This window comes from Sapajus apella, unplaced genomic scaffold (genome assembly GCF_009761245.1).
Source record: "Sapajus apella isolate SASKATOON/1434 unplaced genomic scaffold, GSC_monkey_1.0 scaffold23, whole genome shotgun sequence".
NCBI lineage: Eukaryota > Metazoa > Chordata > Mammalia > Primates > Cebidae > Sapajus > Sapajus apella.
This window is the reverse complement of record NW_022436963.1, coordinates 31,542,705-31,554,691: the sequence shown is the minus strand read 5'-3', so window position 1 is coordinate 31,554,691 and position 11,987 is coordinate 31,542,705. Positions and strand designations below refer to the sequence as shown.

The 11,987-nt window shown below is 44.8% G+C and overlaps 1 pseudogene; it reads right to left on the bottom strand.

Annotated features, from left to right (window-relative positions):
- Positions 1–2,675: 2,675 nt before the first annotated feature.
- On the bottom strand, positions 2,676–10,233 carry LOC116559604 (annotated as a pseudogene).
- Positions 10,234–11,987: the final 1,754 nt, after the last annotated feature.

Sequence of the window (11,987 nt, the reverse complement as noted above, 5' to 3'; positions counted from 1 at the left end):
ATTTAATTTCATTGTGCCACTTACAGAAAGAAGGGGTTCAGGGAAGAATAAGAAAAACAATGAATAAGCTGCTACCAGGCGAAGGTGGCAGGGCAAGTTTCCAAGCTACATGAGCTATGTTTCCTTGACAGCTTTGGATTATTAAGAAAACAGTTGCCAAGACATAAACTAATATTCAGAAACAGTTGCCAGATAATATGTTGTCTTTCCAGTGGTTAGAGCATCTCATGAAAAGCCCTCTTGACAGAGCTGCTCTACTCCAGTGTTGATTTACAGAGCACTATTCCCAGGAAAAAGCAGTTAGCTTAATTTATAGTAACCCAGGGCTCACCATGGAAGTGGAGTCAGCAGAGAGCTGGCAAGAGAGTGAAAGACCAGCTCAGCTATTCGTGTAAATCTTCCTTCATTTATTAACTACCAGACATCAAAGCAACCAGATTCCAGGCTACTTATAAGTGCTTCGTCCCTCTATCAAAATGACATTAGCCATCCAAATCCTAGATGACTGAATGTAGCCTCTCCGTGGTAAAAGGAACCTGAAACATCAGCTAACCAATCCTGTGGTTTCTAAGTGTGGAGATGGATGCTCAAATGATCAAGTCACCATCCAAGATCAACCAATCACTTTGCAGCCAAGCAGAACCAGCGCTAGTGCCTTATCTCCAGCCCAGGGCTCTTTCCACCACTTCCCATAGGCTAAGAACTCTGAATTGTGTGAGACTGTTATGAACCACAGACTGGGTATTCTGTATAAGGCATATTGAGCCAGATCTCCAACCCTGTCTTTTGGGTCCATCAGGTACATCCAGAAGCTTCTTCAATAACAATCAGATCATCAAGATGCTCTTGGGTACACTGAAGAATTAACTTAAGCAGAGTCCCTGCAAAATAAACATCCATTGATCTTTTTCGCTTCACAGTCATAATATACAATGCTACCAAGGGAGAGTCTGGCCACTCTCCAGGAGAAAATAAGTAGTTTCAGATCTCACCTATTTAAGAACAGAGACAGGGACCAAATGATCTCCAAATACTTCTCCCGGTTCTAACATCCTGTAAGTTGAATTTACATATTTTAAGTGTTGAATCATAGTCACACTCCTGTAATATAAACTCAGAAAAATTTTACCTTCTGTCTAGCTCATCACTGGATACAAAGCATCCTCACTTATATAAACTCATTATCTTCTAATAACCCTGTGCAGCTGGAGAGTTAAGAACAATATGTTTTAAACAATCCTGGGAGGTAGAAAAGCATAAAGATTAAGAAGGTCGAGTCAGAGAGGCTCAGGTTGAAGCTTCAGCTCTCTCACTATCACTGACCTGATTAGCTCCTCTAGGCCTCGGGTTTTCATCAGTAGAGTGGGCATCATTATCACAAGATGTATTAAGAATCAGTGATTAATGATGCACTCTAGGTCCCCTGAGTCCTACTCCAGAGTTCTTCCTGTCTCCCTATGTCCTTTTTTTTTTCTATATTTTTCTTACCTTCAACTTTTAAGTTCAGGGGTGCATGTACAGAACATGCAGGTTTGTTACACAGGTGTGTCATGGTGGTTTGCTGCACAGATCATCCCATCACCTAGGCGTTAAGCCCAGCATCCATTAGCTATTCTTCCTGATGCTGTCCCCCCACCTCTCCACCCCAACAGGCCCCTGTGAGTATTGTTCCTCACGGTGTTCATGTGTTCTCATCATTCAGCTCCCACTTATAAGTGAGAACACGCAGTGTTTGGTTTTCTGTCCCTGCATTAATTTGCTGAGGATAACAGCTTTCAGCTCTGTCCATGCCCCTGAAAGGGCCATGATCTTGTTCCTTTTTATGGCTGCATAGTATTCCATGCTTTAGTATCTGGGGCCTTGCTGAACCTGTCAGGACTAGCCAATTCTTAGAAAGTATGTCTTGTAAATGCAAATCAACCAATTGGGAGCCTATAACCTAACTATCTCCTTGACCATGGTCTCCCACACCAGCCTACTCTACCCACCTGCCCTGATTACCGCAGGGCCACGTATCATACAACTAGGGACAGCCATTCTTCCCCCAGAGCCTGTAGGAATTATTCACCTAGCCAATCCTGAGCCTCCTTACCCTGCCTCACCCATTTCTTCTTGGAGAAACCACAATATAATCCCCTTCTCCTAGTTCCCCCTCTGCCTCCTGACCAATGCTAGTGCTTCCCCATGTGGCCCTGCATGGTGTGGTATGCTTTTCCCCTCATCAAGAGAACTATAACAAACTATCTGTCTTTTCTTTTAGACAACGTCTCACTCTGTCACCCAGGCTGGAGTGCACTGGCATGATCTCAGCTCACTGCAGCCTCTGCCTCCCAGGCTCAGGCTATTCTCAAACTTCACCCTCCCTAGTAGTTGGGATTACAGGTATGTGCCACCATGTCTGGCCAATTTTTTGTATTTTTAGTAGGGATGGGGTTTTGCCGTATGGGCCAGGCTGGTCTCAAACTCCTGGCTGAATGTGATCCACCAGCCTCAGCCTCCCAAAGTGCTAGAATTACAGGTGTGAGCCACCATGCCCAGCCCAAAGTATATCTTTTCAATGACAGTTACCTGCTGATCTGTTGGCCTAACTATACCTCAAATTCCTATTAATACATTATACTTTATTTTTTTTAATTTATTTTTATTTCTCCAAATTTGTTATTTATCAGGAGTGACTAAAATAAAAAATATAATTGAGTCCCATCATCATCGTGGAAATGGCTTTAAGAGAAAACTGGTCAGATGAATATTATTGCTTCCCATTTTCAACCAGTAAATAGTTGCCACAGATAAACTGACAGCCAGGAGTCTGCCGAGAATGCTCAAGATACATTATATAATACAACATGCCTGTTCACAGGGGGAAAATTCCCAGAAAATAACTTATGTGTATTTCTTGCTTTCATCATACAAGACAAGTACAAAAGCACCACCCATGCCTCTGAGAACATTGGACCATGCACCCTTGAAGAAAGCTTTGCCTCCTTCATCACAAGCAATCTTCCTCCAGCAGTCAAGTGTGCCTGTGTACATGATGTCAGTTCCCTTGCGCCCCGACTGCATCATCTGCGGCAGTGAACAGTGTCAAATGGATAGGAAGTCAACCCGGCAACAGCAGTGACAGTCTGTGCGATCATCCAGCTGATAACGATGTGAGTGTTCTTGGGATCCGGAAGCATTCCCCTTGCAGTGTCATAGATACCGAAGTCGGCAGCTCGGTAGATAATACCCTGCACAGACACGTGAAAGCCTTGGTACAGGCCTTTAATCCCATCAGATTTGTAGATCTTAACCAGGCAGTCGCCGAGGCCTCGGAATTCCCTTTCAGCTCCAGCTTTACTCACATCTGCTGCTAGACGGGTATGGGCAAAATCAAGAGGGTACACAAAACACACGGATGTGGCCCCAGCAGCACCACCTGATGCCAGATTCCCTGCAAAGCAGCGCCAAAACTGGGTCCTCTTGTCCACACCACCCGGGAAGATCTGCTTGTATTTATCTTTGAAGGCAAAGTTAAGAGCCTGGGTGGGGAAGTATCTGATGACATTGGCCAGGTTACCGCGCCAGAAGGACAGGACTCCCTGCTCCTTGGGTATACGGACCACGCAGTCTATAATGCCCTTGTATTGCTTATCTGCGGTGATCTGCTTGCTGGCATGCCGTACCTGCAGCAGCAGCTTGACCCGCTCGATAGGTGCTACCGCCGTCTTGGAGATGGCTGTGGCCACTCCACCTGCCAGGAAGTCCTTGGCGAAGGACACAGCAGCATCTGTCGTGTTGAAAGGAAAGAGGAGGCAGGCTGCTGCAGGACAGGACTGGGCCGGAAACCAGCTTTGACTCCGGGGCTGCGGGCTAATACATTATACTTTAAAGCACTTGTACCACATTATACCCACCCCCATCTCCCAGTTCAGCACTAGCACAGGAGAAGTCACATGGCAGATAGTAAGTGATTGCAGTGGTTAATTTTGTATATCAACTTGGCTGGGCCACTGTGCCCAGATATTTGGTCAAACATTGTTTGACCTGGATGTTTCTATGAAGGTGTTTTTTGAATAAGAGTCACATGTAAATCTGCAGACTTTGAGTAAAGCAGGTTGCCCTCCATAATGTGAATGGGCCTTGACCATCAGTTAAAGGTTTTCATAGAACAAAGACTGGCCTCCCCCAGGGTCTGGGAAATTCTGCCAGCAGATGACCTTTGAGCTTGAAATGAAATTCTCCCCTGGGTCTCCAACCTGCCAGCCTATCTTGCAGATTTTGGACTTGTACCTCCACTATTTCGTGATCCAGTTCCTTAAAAATATACAAACACAAAAACACACGCACACACACACTGCTGATTCTGTTGCTCTGGCAAACCCTAACACAGAGACTATGAGATTAAATGCACAAAGTCACATCTGCTGTGAACAAGAACGCTCGTATGGCAGCACTCTTCATAATATGCAAAAGACAGAAACAGATCAAATGGTCACAGTGGTTTGAAAAATTTACAATATACTCATTCAATAGAATGCCAGTGACTGATGAAAAGAAATGAACTACAAGTACAGTCAACAAGGATGACTCTCACAAATATAATACTGAATGAGGCCAAACAAATTTGTGGTCACAGTCACTCTGGGAGGAGGAGCGGGGGAGGTGAGGACGCAAGGGTACTTCTGCAGTGCTCCCAGCAATGTCCTGTTTCTTGATCTGGGAGTTGGTTACACATGTGAACCAATCCGTGAAAAATTTATTGAGCTATACATGGCAGATCTGGGCCCTTTCCTGTGTATATGTTATACTTCACTAAAGTTTATAAAGATAGAAAAATAAATTAAAATGATATTTGTTAAAAGTCACACATTATTCCAATCAGCAGCCTGTCTCTAAGATACAGTGGGTATTCAGACACTTGAAACTGGCAATTCAGAAGAGAAAGGTTAAACTTGAAATTACCTGTGTCTGAATGTATTATATTTCCTAAACTGAATTTTGAAAATCATGCTACAGCCTCTGTCAGATCTCTGGAAACACTGAGAAAATTGGGGCTTGGAGCCTCACAATCACCCCAGTAGGTATATAAAGTACTATTTTATTTCCATGAGGGACAGAGTCCCATGGAGAACCTGGCAAAATAATCTTCTCAGCATGCAGGTTTTTTAAGAAAACAGAATTTCCCACTGTAATTATCTCAAGTGTCTCTGGGCAAGTGGAATAAATTGGACATGCAATCTATACTGCATACTTAAAGAACTACAAGTATTTCTCTGAACTTTTAAAAGAGGCAAAGAAAAGAAAGCAAAAAAAAAAATCATTGTGTTGCCTGACAATAAGAGCAAGTACACTTGAACTTGGGAGGCACAGGGGAGTAGTTTGTTTGTTAAGAAGTGGACTCACTTGGGGGATGTTGTTGGTTTTGTATGCTGGAGATGCAGCATTCAAATGCTGAATGGGAAAGGGGAGCTGGAAGCCCAGGAGATCTGCCAGTGCCAGCAGCTCTTTTGTCAGACCTTGGCATTTACGGGGCCTGGGTTATGCTTAACACATAGAATAGCAAAGGCTCAGTGCTGGCCATGGCTTCAGGATCAACTCTACACTTCCTGAGCTGACCCCAGGCCCCTTCCTGCTCCCTCCTTACTCCTCCCTCACATGGCCTGTGCTATGGCATCTGCAATTCTGGAAGTTATATGAATGGACCAAGAATGCTTACTCTCTTACCTTTGATCACCCTATCCTCTACTTGGAAAATGCTAACAATGACATGAAAACTCCTGCTCAACCCTCAAGACCCAACTCTTTTCCAAAAATCTTTTCCTAACTCTCCCCACCCGAGTCTGTGCCAAGCACCCCTCTAGTACATTCTCTGCTGCCCACCCCTCTCTCTGCCACCCTTCCCCCTTGCTTTCCTCTCCTCTCTATTACCAGAAGATGGGGTCAGGAAGAGATGGGGGTGGGAGGAGGCAGAGATGGATTGGGGATGGAAGGGAGGCACACTCCTAGATTGGTATTAAAAATCCTAGAGAAGGACTATGATTGGTCAAGCTTGGCTACATTCCTTGACTTTAGACCAATTAACCATAGCTGTGGGTGTGAGATATTATGTCCAGAGTCAGGGCCTGTTGCAGGGAGAAAAAGGAAGAAAGGTGCTGAATGAAAATAACACACACAACTATTAATACAAATAATGTTAAAGTTACTTGGTATTCTTATTAAATTTCAAGGCTAGTCAATAAAGGACAAGCTCCAGGTGAGCCAAATTTACCCATGTCAATGTGTCTTGCACAAAACTAAACATTGCTCCTAAGCCCCTATGTCTACAGACTATACACTCATGAGACAGAGATGTATCTGTCTTGTTCACTCCCATATCCCCAGCAGATAGCACCATGCTTGGCAGATCATGGGAACTTATTAAACATCTGAGCAAAGAAATAAATAAATGAATGAGCAATTCCTTAAGATAACTTGAGAATTCCTGTTCACTAAAAACAGATCTCTCCTTGGCTGGGCATGGTGGCTCACGCCTATAATCCCAGCACTTTTGGAGGCCAAGGTGGGCAGATCATGAGGTCAAGAGATGGAAACCACCCTGGCCAACATGGTGAAACCCTGTCTCTACTAAAAATACAAAATTAGCTGGGTGTGGTAGTGCATACCTGCAGTCACAGCTACTCCAGAGGCTAAAGCAGGAGAATCGCTTGAACCCAGGAGGCAGAGGTTGCAATGAGCCTGGGCAACAAGACAGAGACTGTCTCAAGGAAAACAAACAAACAAACAAAAAAAAAAAAAACAGTTATCTCCTCTCACACACATCCCTTTAACTCACCCAGACAAAGGTACATAGAACTCAATGACTTGCCATTTTTCAGCCAACCACCACTTTCAGAAACAATACATTCTTGAAGTTACCAACAGCATACTAAGATACTAGAAGCCTCCTACTGTACGGGCAGCTCCTTATGTTTTTCCTGAACCAGTTTCCGTAAGAAACTTCAAGTGCCTGACCTAAGAGACCCCTAAACAAAGGAACCAGCCCCGCAGTCCACCTGCCATGACTGGCCTAAAGATGAATGAAGCTCATAACCGTGAAAGAATCTCCCTTCTGCTATCTCCCTAACTGCGTATCTGACCCAGTCTCAGGAAGCAGATGAAAGTCAGAGCAAGATCATTAGGAACCAAATCTGTACAAATGAGGCTGCTTACAGCAGACTTAAAAAGTACGCAGTGCCCTTCTTCTGGATATGATGTCGTTTCTCACATGGCTCCTTTGGAAGTGGCCTCTGATGATACAGCAGGCATCAGAGGGATCACATGAAACCGAATAAAACATTAGCATCGGGCAAGTATAGTTCGTCATGCATGTTTTAAACCCTAGTGTTCAGAGAACTGGCTCCAATCAGCCAGACACACACACACACACAAATCTTTTTAGTTGGGTGAAACCATCTTTCAACTCACCTCAGGGTTTTCATAGTCAAAACCCAGGCAAAAACACAACTAAAACCATAAAACCACAACATGTGGGCTGACATCAGCTCTTTTTGATGCACTTGCTCAGCCTTTGCCAGTTCTGATCTTGGAATACTCAGAGTCACTGTCACCCCTTGCCTCAGTTTCCACATTATACAATTAACGATAACCCACCATAGGTCCCAGGAGCTGTGGGACAAACTGAAAAGAACAGAAAGAAGGGCTCAATCAAGCACTTCGTGCTCCTCAGCCAAAACACAGTGGGTGAATTCATGGGCTCAAGCGAGTCATGCAAGGTTGTTACGCCTCCTCACTCTTCTTGTCTATGAAATGAGAATAATGCCTCCTACTTCTCAAGAGGACTCTAAGGATTAAATTTTAAAAAGAGGTGAACCACTTCAACCAGGGCAGTGCTTGACCCTCAACAGCAAAAATATTGGTTCCCTGTATATCTAAATCAAAATAAAGAAACCCAGATCTTCCTATTTTATTGCTGCCTTTTGATGTCAATGCATCCTCACAATGAAATGCCCTGAGAGGCAGCACTTCAGAAGCTGGAAAGTCAGACCCTCCACAGACCCTGCACACGAGATCCCACCCCCACACCAACCATATAGCTGCTAAAACCAGACTGCACATACCAGGAACCCCATCAGACAAAGAGAAGTCAGAGAAGTCATTGATTGATAGGGAGATTGGAGTGGAGCAATAAAGTAACAGGAAAAAAGCAACCAAGACAGTTGAAGAGTCAAGCAGGCAAGGAGAATAGGAGGAAAGCGGATGGGATGTAGTGACACAGTTCTGTGTGACAGTCCAGATCCTCCAAAGAGCAGACACCAAGACGGGATTAAGCTGCAAGGATTTGATTAGGGGAAGAGCTACGTGGGAGAAAAGTGGGAGGAGCTGTCTGACTTGTCAGTCTGAGTGACGGGCAGGGAGGGAAGAAAGGCTGGATGAAAATGTCCCAGACTACTGTGTGGTCTTAAGGGGGGTTGACCATGGCTGGGAACCAGCTGCATGAGAACTAGGTCTTCCAGTCATGTTCTCACTGCTTCACTTCCATAAATCAGCATTTTGTACCAATACGGCAGAGCTTCTCAATCCAGTGATTACACACTGGCCTGGCCTGAGAGCATAGGTCAAGCTATCAACAAAATGTCATGTGAGAGAATACATCACACTAGGGTGTCTCGTTAGCAGGGTTAGAAACCCATGTTTGTTCCAAATGGAATGGTTAGAGGAGGTTCAACGACACTATAGAGGACCGGAGAAAAAGGCCGAGGAACCAGGGTTTGCTCCTGTCTTTTTTTTAGGTCCCCCAGAGGCAGAGCCTGAGACAAGGGCTTGGTGGCAGGTACTGTTTGAAACACAAACCAAGGAAGCAGGGGTGTGGGGATGAGGGGAGGGACACAGGAAAGGAGCAGCTAATACAGGGGCACTGCTGAGGTCTCAAGAGGCAACTCGATTTCCTGTAGGACTTAAGAAAGCACAGAATGCATTCCAGAAACGTTCCCTGAATGAGCAGAGTCCGAAGTATTTATCCACTGGCTCTTCTCCCACTGCTTGAGAGCTGTCCCTTTGGGGAGTTAATGCCCCTAATCTTCAAGACCGGGAAGTTCTCCAGTGCTGGAAAAAGCCAACCCTTGGGGGAGACACTTCCAGTGGCAAGTCAGAGGCTGCATGAAACCTTCCTGCACAGCTGCAGCAAAAACCAGGGCCGGGCACAGAGTTGAAATGTGGGGACAGGAGGCACAGACATTTGCTACAGCTCCAAAGGTAAATTGCAGCTGAGTGATTTTAACCTCAACACTTTGTTTCTGTTCTCATCTTAAACACTCCCTGTCACCCCAGGTCCCACTAGTGTAAAGCCCTGCTACCTGTTGCATTTAACACTTTAGTTAGATGTAACCTCCCACTCTGACCCCAAGGCATTTGCTCAATAAAGGAGAACTATTCAATTCGACTGGAGTCCCCTCCGAGGAGAACTCAAGAGTGCGTGTGAGCAGTAGATAGGGCAAAGCCAGGCCCTCTCGTCTACAAAGTCCTTTTCCTTCCAGTAATTCCTACCCAGGGGGCACACTCACCTTGGTGAAGGATGGACTCAGAGACCCACACATCAAGTAAGACAGGTGTATGAGTCCTGGCTAATGCCAGGGGATCTCTTTGCTACTGCAGGTAAAGTAGGCTTCTGCTGTGACTGAGAAGCTAAGAGCACTCACAAACACACCTACTTTTGTATCTCTGTTCTGCGTCTGCAACATTACAGGTAAATTTCAGACTGGTGAGAGGAATCCACCTTCACCTGCTGTCAATACCTAATCATTTCAACCAGCGGTCCGCAAACTGTGGGATTTGAATCACCTGGAGAGCTAATCAAGTGCAGCGAGACATCTGATTCTTAAAGTAGGAAAGGACCTGCTTGCCTTCACTAAGTTCCCCAGGAGATTCTGAGGCCCACCAAAGTTCAAGAACCTGACTGAAGCCTGGACCAGAGCTTCTCAAACTTTACTGAGCGTGTGATTTGCCTGGGGATCTTGTTAAACTACAGATTGATTCAGCTGCCTACTATGGGGCCTGCGAGGCTGCAGTTCTGATGGGTTCCCAAGTGATGTTGATATGGCTGGTCCACAGGCCATACTTTAAGTAGCAAGGGCCTGTCATACGGAACATAATGGCCTCAAGAAGGTTTCATGGGGGATGTGCAGGAGTGGCTTTGCTGGGGACTGTTCTTACCTGGTCTCTTAGCTTCCCATAGAGCATATACACCAGCGACATTTTAAGTGCAAATAGAGAAAAAATAATTTTTGCTATGCTCCTGCCTTTTTTTGGGAAATTTCATAACTTTTTAAATTCAATATATCCAAATATTGTCATTTAAACATGTAATCAATACATAAGGTATTCATGGGTGGGCACGGTCACTCACACCTGTAATCCCAGCACTTTGGGAGGTCAAAGCAGGCACGTCACTTGAGGTCAGAAGTTTGAGACCAGCCTGGCCAACATGGTGAAACCCTGTATCTCCTAAAAATACAAAAATTAGCTGGGCACAGTGGCGAGTGCCTGTAATCCTAGCTACTCAGGAGGCTGGGGCAGAAGAATTGCTTGAACCCAAGAGGCAGAGGTTACAGTGAGCCAAGATCATGCCACTATACTCCAGCCTGAGTGACAGAGCGAGACTCCATCTCAAAAAATGTTATTCATGAAATATTTTATATTTTTGTTCAAGCATGGTACACGTTTAGTTCTTAAGCCAAAGCCTGCACTAGAAAGCAGCACTCTCAGTCAAAGAGAGAAAAAGTGCCCAAGAGCTCCTGAATGTTTTTCCTTTTCTCTAGCTTTCCAGTGGCCTCCTGGGAAGTCTAGGGTGACCAACAATCCCAGTTTCCTTAGGATTGTCCCAGTTTCAACACTGAAAGGCTTTCATCCCAGGAAACACTTCAGTCTCGGGCAAACCAGAGTAGCTGGTCACCCTTAAAAGTCTGTTCCTGCAAAGGTCCTTCCCCCAGCCCTAATGAGGATCTTTATCTGTGGGTGGGAAAGTAGGTTCATTCCCACAAGGGATGGGTGGAATGGGTCCCCTATCAAGATCTAAACATTTCAGCACAGGCTAGGATTTGTAGCACTGGAGCCCCAACAATTAACACAGCCTCTCTCCACTCTCGTCCTCCCTGGTTCTGATATTGATTCTGAGCCTCAGCTTAACTCGCTAGGTTTTATGGGCATATAGGAATGTGAAAGCACTTTGAAAACTGTGAGATACTAAGTAAACATGCTACCAATACTTACTGAGCAACTGCTGTGTGCCAAGTTCTCACCTAAGTGCTTTATGTTTACTTTAAGATTTACTCCTTACAACCACCCTAAAAGGCAGGTACTATTATTGTCCCCATTTTGCAGATAGGAGAACTGTAGCTCAGAGAGGTTAAATAACTTGCCTATGATCACACAGCTTCAGTCTCTGAGGTGACTTGCACCCAGGTCTCTGACTCCAAAGCCCATGAAAACAACAAGATAAAGTTTGAGAAGAGACATAAATGGCAAGACCAATCTCCACACTGCAAGAAATATGCTCTAAAAATGAGGACCTTGACCAAAAAAAAAAAAAGCAGCAAAAATTTTCAGCAGCATTGAGATAAGAGGAAACATTATTGTTTTCAAACAGCTTGGCAGCACGTTCCAGCTGAACATCACTGTTCCGTTGGTAGAACACCACACAGCCAGACGCCATTCAGGTTATAGAAGGAAACAGGTTATCTACAAGGCTGGGAAAATGGGTGGCAAGCAGGGTTCACCAAAGAAAACTACCCAAAAATGAAGCCTAGAGAAGGGACAGAGAAAGGGATCCCAGCTAAATAAAAAGCTTCCTGTATAATGAATACAAAAAGAGATAGGAAGTTCATTGTAGGAAATTGACCTTAGCCTCAAGGCTGGTAAGGGACCGGGAAAAAGATATGAAAGAGAGGGAAACGAAATTATTAAAACATGTAAATAATGAAAGCAGCCACTAAAAAGGATAGCGTCTGCCT